The sequence below is a fragment of the Vicia villosa genome, unplaced genomic scaffold, assembly GCF_029867415.1.
Source record: "Vicia villosa cultivar HV-30 ecotype Madison, WI unplaced genomic scaffold, Vvil1.0 ctg.000102F_1_1_1, whole genome shotgun sequence".
Classification (NCBI taxonomy): Eukaryota; Viridiplantae; Streptophyta; class Magnoliopsida; order Fabales; family Fabaceae; genus Vicia; species Vicia villosa.
The window spans coordinates 87,771-97,528 of NW_026705014.1; positions in this window are offsets into that span (position 1 = coordinate 87,771).

Sequence of the window (9,758 nt, forward strand, 5' to 3'; positions counted from 1 at the left end):
AGTATTTGGCCTACAATCGTTCAGAAAGAAAGGGAAGAATTATCCTAGTCTCTACGGTGTAACAGTGAGTTACGATATCGACTTAAATAGTCCCCGGCAACGGCGCCAAAAACTTGATCGCGACTTTACGTGTCTATAAATCTGATAACTGCAAGTGCACAGTCGTTTCGTGTAGTTTTAAAAGATATCGAATCCACAGGGACTATGAATCGATCTACCGTTATCTAAGGTTACTATGTAAAGCTAGGAGTACTAAAATTTCGATTGTTCCTAAGGGAAAGTGATTGTGAGAAAATAAAGAATAATAATAAAAGACGGGTATCAGTATGTATTTCGTTTAACTAAAGGTAATCCGAAGGTCCATTGGCTTTTGCATAATTAAATTAAAAATCTTTACTAATTCCATTGATTAAAAATCCTCGTCTCAAACTTTCGCTCTGTTGATTCAGACTACTATCCTAATCCTAATGTACGCTTTCGCCATCCCATTAGATTTTAGAAGAGCTTTTTGGAAACAATGTAATTAATAAAATGCCTATTTTACGAGGTTGTTATCTATTTAAATCTCCTAATCTCAAACTTTCGCTCTGTTGACTCGGAGCAAGCTAATAACCCTAACGTACGCTTTCGCCATCCCGCTCGAGTGTAAAAACAATTTTTGAAAATAAATAAGTTCCAATTAGTTTTAATACGCTTTCGCCATCCTTAAAACTAATGTCCTATGTCTACTATCTGGTTAAAGACCTCAAACTTTCGCTCTATTGATTTTAACCTTTGACCGTCCTAACCCCTCAAACTTTCGCTCTATTGGTTTTAAGACTTACTAATTAAATTAGACATATAAACCAAAAATAAGTGATAATTAATAAAACATAATTAAGCCAATTTATTTCGGATCCCTACGGTTAACTTACTTTACATACCGATATCATAATAATTTAGCCAGACATATTAATATGGTTAAACATGCATAAATCGGTTCGGTTCACAATAATAGGCATAGTAATTGGCATATAATATATCATGCAAATAAATATAAATAAAGGCGGTAAATAAAAACCTGAATTAAATAAATGGTAACTGGATCTTCAAGTACTGAACTTCCACCACAGGTTGGCTGGATCGTTCTTCGGAATTTAAATGGCAGAAAATAAAAACAAGGAAATAAAACGATAAATCTAACGTAAGGCTAGATCTACGAAAAGTTCACAACAATTTCCAGTGTAGAAATCGTTGTGAGAAAATAAACGGTTGAATGAAAGCAGAATAAAGAAAAGCGGTTCGCGGTACAATTTTGGCAGCACTTCGTTGGCAGGAAATCGGACCTTTTGGAAGTGAGATAGCAGGTCCTATTTATAGGAGAGGTTTTGCTGTGACGTTGCGTGAAAAGAGGAACTTTTTGCAGACTAGGCGTGGAGACGTGCGTCTCCGTTTCTTCAGGAGGCAGCTTGACTGACTTGAGACGTGCGTCTCAAGTGGAGAAGATGTAGGAACATGGAGACGTGCGTCTCCCTTTGCTGACGTGGCATAGAGGACGTGGAGACGTGCGTCTCCACTTGCTGGGCAGGTTTGGGCCACGCGCCTTTGGTTCCATGGTGGGCTGAATATCTCTTTTGGGCCTTTTGGGTCCTAATTGCACCCCTCTTTCGCTTCAGCACTCCTTTTTCGTCTTTTAGGCATAAATATCAGTCATTTAAGCTCTATTTTCTTTCCTTTTCGCAAATAGTCGTAATTGAAGTGTAAAACCTGAAACAAAGCAAATACTCGCGTAATATCATAATAAATTAACATAATAAACGGAAAATGCTATAAATATCTATGAATTTTAAGCTAAATATACGATATAAAATCGTGTTATCAGTTAAGTTCAGACATCTTGTGTGACATTGTTTTTCTGGCTTAAAGATTAGTCTTTGAAAGACTTTACATTTGATTAAAAGCATAATAACATTGTCTTTGCTGATCTTCGTACATTCTTACCCCCCCTGAGATATACAAATTTAGGACATCTTTTATGTTCGTCCTTGAAGCTCCCTTCATTTGGAATTTGCCACAGTTTCCAAGTTTAGAAACCTCAGTTTACTTGCTACACAAGATTAAGATTGCCACACTCTGCCACTTGAAGTAGAAGAAACTATGATCGTATAACCATAAATCAATCTTCAGCATACACGTCTGAGCTTTTCATACAGACATTGTAAATATCCAACTCCCATCAAGATATTTAACAGAGTCAGTATGCTTCACCAGATACTCTTGCCACACTTCCTTAATATGTGAAGATAATAGTGAACATGGACCTTTGGTTCACACTAGTTCTTGAATACATAAATGGAAGGACTTCTCATCTAATAGGTACTAAGTCTCCCGTCAAAGTACTTATTAGTTACTCAGTAAGATATACTACTCACACTAGTTCATCCTGTCTGGTTTCTTCTTCTCAGTCTTGCATCCAGGTTCTACACCCAATAAGTACTAAGTCTCCCGTCAAAGTACTTATCAGTTATTCAGTTAGAATTTGCTACTCACACTAGGCCATTCTGACTGATTACCTCTTCACATTTTTACTTTCTTCTCTTGGCAAACACAATACAAAGAAACGGAAGATCTTGAGATGATGTTGTGACATCTGATATGACATCATCCTTCATGGTTCTTGGTTAACATATTTAACATCAAATTCATAACACTTGGGGTGGAAACAGAATAATCCAATTATCAGCAATATCCAGACATATCAAGGAATACAATAGCCAACATCTCAATAAGCTTTTCTTCAGACTTTCATTCTGATTTTGAGATGATGGATGTTATAGACTGTACCTATAGAGGAGATTCCCTCTTTTAGGTTTCTGGAATAGACTTAGTTATAGCATGACACTGAATTAGTCAGATTCTTCTGAGCCATCTGACTTCCTTAATTCCAAACAGCACTACCCTTTCTGGATAACAACTAGGGCAGTAAACATTCTTGACCATATTTCACTGTGGTTGAGACACAATATTCAGCTCCAACAACTACTCTATGGTTATGAATGAAAATACACATATCTGGTTCCATTGATTTGAGGAATATACCAGATGTAAGCTCTTCTTAATTTAAACATAAAGGATCAGAAAGGAATACCTTCATGATTTTTCTTTGGTGCTGAGCTTTTTACTTCTAACATATTTGGAGTAGAAGCACATGTTAATCGTGTCCAGATCAACTTGTAGTCAGATATCTCCTATTCCAGGCCAGGAGTAGGTTCCAAACCAATGTTCTCACACTACATTAGTTTAGCACCAGAACATATGTTCTTCAGCTGGTAGCTGCATACCAGTTCTTAATGTCCTAACATCCAGTAGGACATATGTTCCTCCTTCTAGGAACACTCCAGCCTTGAACTTTTTCAAGGTTCACACTTGCAGATGATTATGAATATCATTGATCAGTTGATATTAAAAAGCTCTAATAAATCATGCCATTATGAGTGGACTTGAGAGATTACTCAGGTATCTTTGGCACTTTAATTATAACTGTAAGATTCTGCCATACATTCTGTTGAATATACATAACCCTAGAATCTTTCTTATACAATTGGGGTTGCACAAAGGCTATGCAGCGGAAAATAGCCATACTTCAACAGAATTCACACAATGCTTACTCCAGATATTAGTTGTAAGCATGCCAACTAAGGATTGATTGCAACTCAACCCTGCACAATGCTTGCTTCTGCACCAACGCTCTTCTTCTCTTGCGATTTGTCGATTGAAATTGTTTGCAGATTATTCGGTGAGTTGAAGTTGAAGCGTGGTGAAGATGAATGGAAGACTATTGTGACGCGAAGCCGGTGCGAAGGTGGATGCGATAAACTGAGGGAGAAGATGAAGGTCCTCTCGTTGAAGCTCGATTGAAGAATGTATGGAGAGTTTATTTTTGTGACGAAGATGAAGATACGAAGACAAAGATGAAGATCCTATGCGAAATAAACGCAGGGAGACACGACGATCTTCAGGTAACGTTCTTGAATCCTCTTAATCCCGTGTTCACCGCAATCCTCTTTCTTCTTCTTCTTCTTCTATCTTTTTGTTTTTTCGGGAGTCTTCTGTGTGTTGCCTTTGTTGATTTTTGTGTTGAGAGGGGAATTGAGAGATTGAGCGATGAAGGATGAAGGCTGAGCTTTGTTGTAGCAGAGCTTCAGAGGTTGAATCTCTGCTTAACAATGGAGGTGAACGTATAGTGATGGTGAGGGTGCTGAGAGAATGGAGATGAATAATTCAGAGAGAGTGAATTGGAGAGAGCGAAGGAGATGGGTGAAGGGTGAAATGTTGCAGAGAGAGTTCTGAATGGAGAGTGGTGAAGTGGAGGATTGAAGGTGGAAATGATGTGTGAAGTGAACATGAAGTTTGAAATATGGAGGGAAGTCTTGTTATATAGGTTGAGGAGTGGAGGAAACGGTTATGGGAAGAGCAACCTGAGCCTTTGGATTTGATGTGTTCTGTTATGAATGGAGGGTGAGGATTTACTTGACTCAGTCTGTTAGAGTCAGTTAACTCGGTCGGTTATACTGAGTTGATATAGGACTCAGTTAGTTGATGTGAGCTGGCAGTTAGTTACATTGGTTATGATTCTGTTTGGGCGGTTTGAATTTGGTTAGGGGTTAGTTCTAGGTTGTTAGAACAGTTGGTTAGTAGTTAATAAATTCGAAACGAAGGTTGAAGGCTAAAACTGAAACTGGACTTGTTTTGTATTTGTTTTTACATGGGTGCTTGAATTGGAATGGGTAGCATATGTTTTGAATGTGTGTTATTGCAGGGCTGGAATGTAGGAGTTTTCTGGTTCGAACCGGTTTCGGTTCTGGTTTAGGTGCTGTTGGACTTTATTTTATGGCTGCAAGGACTGTTAGCAGGGACCGTATGAATTTGTGGATAATGGTTAGAAGGAGTATGAATGATGAGTGTATATGTTCTGAAAAGGCTGCTAGTTTTTTATTCATTCATGCAGGGTGATTTTTGTATTGGTATATGCTATTAGATGTTAGCATGCTGATAGTTTCTTGTATGTGCAAGGATGTTTTTTGTTGGAATTGTGGAGCGGTTGCAGGACTGGCTGAGTGTTTGATGAAGCTTGGAGGCTTGAAGGAACACAGTTCCATTTAAATGGCTGAAGAATGTATATGGCAGGGCGACTGATTCTTATTTTACTATGCAGGGTGATGGATTTTTTTGTGTATAATGCTGGTTTGTATGATATTTAGGATCTTGATTTATGCAGATGTATATGGGTAACTTATTGTAGCACTGTGTTGATGCAGGGTCATTACTACTTGCTGTGAATGAAGTTTTGAAGAAACAATGGTGCATTGAAGAAGACTTGAATTATTTTCTTTTACGTAGTTCTCTTTGTAACAATGAACAGAATGATCTTTTCATTTGTAAATGGTGTAGACTTTTTGTAATGAATTTCTCTTTTCCATGAGCTTGTAATGGTTGAACCTGAATTTGATTTTTGTATTTCAAATGATTGGACATGAATGATTTTACTCCTTTGCTGAATTTGAATCCTCTTTTCCTGAATGTTGGAACCAAAATAACCCTTGCATCCAAAATGCTTTCAAAATGTAGTCATGGTCAAATACTAAGGAAGAAGTCAACGTGACTTAGTCAACCAAGAGTCAATTCAAGTGAATATCTTCTAAAGCTTCTCTTCTTGAGAAACCCAAACAAATATCAGTAGGGCCAGAATAGCTTGCTACATAAGTGATGTTGAAGGGCAACATTCGATCAGATGAAACCATAAGAACCCAACGTGTGTCACCCAACCCTTGTCCTGATAAAGTCACGTATGATGCAGATGAATGAATGATTTTACCTAAAATGAGTAGGTGGTGAGAATGTATGCACATGATTTAAAAGCCATAAGCCTGATAAATTAAAAGGGGTAGGAAAATTTTGGGGTCTGACAGCTGCCCCTATTTAATCGTCTTAAACCCGAAGGTGAGATTGGCTCTAGCCTTTCGAACCTTCGAGGTAGAAGAAGATTAAATATCAAAGTACCAGAATATTGTCCTGAGATGATGGTGTTATCTTTATTCTTTATTTTGTTTGATGTCTGCTGGGGAAGGAGAAATTTTGTTTTTTCTGGTAGAAATATTTATGGATGTTATGGTTGAATGGGGAAAGAGAATAATGACTTGCTGGGGATTGGGAATTGGTTTTATAGTAAGAAATTAGGGATAAATGGTGGTTGTCAGGCGGGAACTGACTTCACCTAGGATCGAAAATGAAAGAAATGATTTGCCAGGGCGAGGACTGGACTTTGAAGAAAGTTTGCCAATGCGAGAATTGGACTTTGAAAAAAGTTTGCCAATGCGAGAATTGGACTTTGAAGAAAGTTTGCCAATGCGAGAACTGGACTTTGAAAAAGTTTGCCAGGGCGAGAACTGGACTTTGAAAAAGTTTGCCAGGGAGAGAACTGGACTTTGAAAAAGTTTGCCAGGGCGAGAACTGGACATTGAAAAATGAGTGCCAAAGCGGGAATTGGACTTTGAAGAATGTTTACCAGGACAGGAACTGGATTTGGAAAATGATTACCAGGACGAGAACTGGATTTGGAAGGATGATTGCCAGGACGGGAACTGGGTTTTGAAATGATTACCAGGACGGGAACTGGATTTGGAAAAATGGTTTGCCAGGACGGGAACTGGGCTTTGAGAGAGTTTGCCAAGGCGGGAATTGGGCTTTGAAAAAAGTTTGCCAAGGCGAGAATTGGACTTTGAAAGAAAAGTTTGCCAATGCGAGAATTGGGCTTTGAAAAAAAGGTTTGCCAAGGCGAGAATTGGGCTTTGAAGAATGATTACCAGGACGGGAACTGGACTTGGAAAGATGACTACCAGGACGGGAACTGGATTTGGAAAATGATTACCAGGACGGGAACTGGATTTTGAAAATGATTACCAGGACGTGAACTGGATTTTAGAATGATTACCAGGACGTGAACTGGATTTTAGAATGTTTGCCAGGACGGGAACCAGGGCTTTGACTTGATTTGCCAGGGCGAGAACTGGGCTTTGAAATTGTTCAAAGGTTGGAAGGTAAAGGATTCACAACACGGGGGTTGAACCTGAAAAGTTTTCCCATACGGGGGAAGGGACCACGGAGATTAGTGACGACTAGACTCGATCAAAAGACATCGGTAAGCATTGGAGATTCACGAAGATGTTGATGCTGGTGAAGCAGAAGAATTACATTAATCCCTCAGGCCACAGGCGGGGTGTAACTCTTCAAGAGTGGCAATCGTTCGAATTGCCACACACCAAGTATGGTTATTCAAATGATTGAAAAAATGAGATGGGTTGAATGCCCACCCTCATTCGCACTCTAATTTGCATGCAGCACACGGGAAATAACCACGACAAGACTAGTAACGACTAGACTCGACAAGAAGATGATAGTAACCATTGGAGATCACGGAGATATCGATGCTTGTGAAGCATAAGAATTACATTAATCCCTCAGGCCAAAGGCGGGGAGTAACTCTTCAAGAGCGACAATCGTTCGAATTGCCACACACCAAGTATGATCATTCAAACGATTGAAAAATGTGATGGGTTGGATGCCCACCCTCATTCACGCTCTAATCTGCACGCAGCATACGGGAAATAACCTCGGAGACAACGGTTCTGACGAAGAAAGACATTGCATCCGATCCTTGTTGGAGAGAGAAAATGAGACTTCTTTTGGGGATTAAGGATACCAGGTATCGACACCATGGTTTGAGGAGATTTGTAATGTAGCAGCAGATATCAATCGGAATTTGTAAGGATAACATTTTATGTGGGGAAGTATCGTCGGCTTGATTGAGTACTGATTTGTATTATCTGGCTTATGCTTTGTATGCATGTTTGAATTTTTCTATGGCGTAATGATCCGCTTTGACGGATATGCTACGCTTTTGAGGATGCAATGTTATATGCAATGAACACTATATGCAGAGTGCCAAATAAAGGCATTGATGAGGTAAACACCAGGGAGATTCCCCTTAGTGTTAAGGAACATGTGGAGGTGCCAATAGATATTGGACTTTGATTTGTAAGATGCACTTTTCCTTGACTTGAGGAATGATTTCTGACTTCTCACCATGTGCCACTGCTTGGAAGATTCTCAGCTTGAGGAGATTCCCTCAATTCACCATGTTGGGGATTATCCGAATAAGGGCACCAGGTTGGAGAAATGGAACAACTCTCAGGAGAAATAAACTCCTTGCTTGGGTAGAGACCAAATTTTTAGGAGAAATAAACTCCTATGGTCGGGGAGCGACAAAAAACTCAGAATTGTGCCCCAAGCTTCGTGACTTATGGAGGAATTTGCCCCAAAGGATCCTTGGAGAGATTTGTTGAATCTCGACTTAACTGCCCCAGATTGGTCAAACTCAAGAGATATTCCTCGACATGATTGCCCCAGATTGATCGAAGCTTGAAGAGATTTATCGACATGATTTCCCCAGATATGTTGAATTTGAGAGGTCAAACCTCGATTCAATTGCCCCTGATTAGGTACATCTTGCTAGAATCCTCAGGCTTTCTTTGTTTTGAAGTCAAACAATCATGGAAACAAACTTTACCACGCTCAACGGAGTCTTCAAACTCTTCCTCTCAGGGTAATCAAGGAAAGCATTAACTGTTCATGCCCAACGGAGTTCTTTGGATAACTTGTCCCTTGATGGTCAACATTTGAGATGATTAGCTTTTCTTCCTCGGAGTTCTCAAGTCTCTTGTACTTTGACATGATCAAGTTACTCACTGATTCTCATCATGGTAACTTCCTTAACGTTAAGCACATGTTTTGTATGCAAAAGAATGTTAATTCTAAGAATGATGATTCTAATGCAAAGCCTATGTTAGTCTTGAAGTTTAAAGAAACTTTTTATTGAAATGAGGTTGTGACCTCTCGTGAATGGATCACTAGTTGACACAACCTCGTTTTTTGCATATGAAAGATAAAGCAAGCATACGATAACAACATAAATGTGTATCACGTTTCATTGGGAGTCAGTTAAACGCTATCTCAACGGAGTGCGCTTTGAAAATAAACCCTACTTCAATTAGGACTTTTAAGGGTTGTAACTTGGTCAGGTTCACAGTTTTCAGAAAAGAAAGGATTTTTAGGCTCAAAATTATTTGGTACCCACCCCCTTCGTGATGTTCTCCATTCCTAGGTTCAATTAACTCGACATGAGTGTTCATCCCTCACAAGGAATTTGGAATGGTTGAGGAATTAATGAGGTTTTTTGGACATGGCGGTCGCTCACCTTTTATTCTCCTGATTCATTATCACACGACTTTGTTCTTGCTTGGCAATTTCATCATTTTTTTCTCATGCTTCTTTTGCCATTTTTCTTTTCATCCTTTTCTTCTTATTATTTTTTGCCATTTCTTTTTTTTTTTTTTTGCTATATTTTTTTGAACAAGTCGTGTGACCTCGCATTATCTTTGATTCGTTGGAGGTGATTGCGACTGCCTCACTCCTTTGATTTGATGAAGGATTACCATTGTGGTATCGTCATCTCTTGATCTCTTGATGGGATAAGGATAATCATTGCGGTTTTGACATTCCTCAACCTTTTGAAGGATAACCATTGTTGTATCCTTAGATGCACCCTTTTGGTGAGTTTTGAACACTCAAACAAGTTAAATGAACACTACCCTGCCCCAAGGTTAAAATTAGGGGTTTTTTCTAATGAGAAAAGAAACTCCTACTTCAAGGCTCAAAGGGGT